Source organism: Eschrichtius robustus, chromosome X (assembly GCF_028021215.1).
Source record: "Eschrichtius robustus isolate mEscRob2 chromosome X, mEscRob2.pri, whole genome shotgun sequence".
NCBI lineage: Eukaryota > Metazoa > Chordata > Mammalia > Artiodactyla > Eschrichtiidae > Eschrichtius > Eschrichtius robustus.
Window position 1 is genome coordinate 86,601,044 of NC_090845.1, and position 1,327 is coordinate 86,602,370.

Genomic DNA, 1,327 nt, shown 5'->3' on the forward strand with positions numbered 1-1,327 from the left:
TTAGCCACAGTAGACATCTGACTTCTTCATTATGTCTCCTAGTGTAGTCACATCAAAGCATTTATATGTTAAGATACATGTTATTTTTTTAAATTAATTTTTATTGGAGTCTGGTTGCTTTACCATGTTGTGTTAGTTTCTACTGTACAGCAAAATGAATCAGCTATATGTATACATATATCCCCTCATTTTTGGATTTCCTTCCCGTTTAGGTCACCACAGAGCACTGAGTAGAGCTCCCTGAGCTACACAGTAGGCTCTCATTAGTTATCTATTTTATATGTGGTATCAATAGTGTATATATGTCAATCCCAATCGCAGAAATATGGAATGCTTCACGAATTTGCATGTCATCCTTGCACAGGGGCCATGCTAATCTTATCTGTATTGTTCCAATTTTAGTATATGTGTTGCTGAAGTGAGCACGACCCCTCTCCTTTAGAGCCCTATATTCTTAAAGTCAAAATTGATATTATTTAGCATTTCTTGGTAAAACCTTCATTTTTTTTCCAGGATATTAAGGTAATTGTCTTCTGAGATGATATTATGTGAATATCCTCAAATTTTACATGGTTAAATGCAGCAAAAGTTAAATCTACTGTACTAGAAAAACCAACAATAGCACTCACAGATGACAGCATAGTTACCCTGTACTTTAGCTACCTTTGATAACTGAGCAACATATTGATTTGATCATTTATCAGTCAATTTTCAAGACAGTAAAAACAAACAAATCAACCCTACCAAGTCTACATTCCATTGGAATTGTAGCACAGAATATCACTTCCAATCTTTGTAATTTTGTAACTGAATAAAAAGTGAAACATATAGTTCATTCCTAAAATACTTTGTCTATATGTTGCTAGCATCAAGATAGATGGCAACATTCCTGCTCATAGAACAGGCAGCTAAGAACACAGAGCTTCAAGGTATCTATTCCGTCCTCACATTGGAACTGGATGCTATTCATTTCAATAAGTACATATGTTCTGTGAATAATTAGAAATATCAGTAAGACTGAGTTAGGAAGTATGATTCCTTATTAAGTGAGAGGCTAGTGAGGAGAGGGGAAATAATATAATGTATTGCAATCCTTTTGGGACAGGTGATCCCCAACATTTATTTCTTATTGTTTTTATAGATCCCTAAGAAACATTCTAGCTGATGCAATGAATAAAAATAAAGTGGCAAAGGATAGGGACTCAAAGTCACCCAACATATAGAGTTCTAGAATTCTTGGCCTATAACTTAAATAGGTGTGTATGTGTGTGAATACGTAAGTGTGTGTATGTGTGTGTGTAGTTTGCATGTTTGCCCCCCCCCAAAA

At 34.9% G+C, this 1,327-nt stretch overlaps 1 non-coding gene across 1 annotated transcript; it reads right to left on the bottom strand.

Moving 5' to 3' along the window:
• Nucleotides 1-319: 319 nt before the first annotated feature.
• LOC137757574 (U6 spliceosomal RNA) lies at nucleotides 320-426 on the bottom strand. The gene has a single exon (XR_011072413.1). It is a non-coding gene; the product is annotated as a U6 spliceosomal RNA (small nuclear RNA).
• Between the last annotated feature and the right edge of the window lie 901 nt (nucleotides 427-1,327).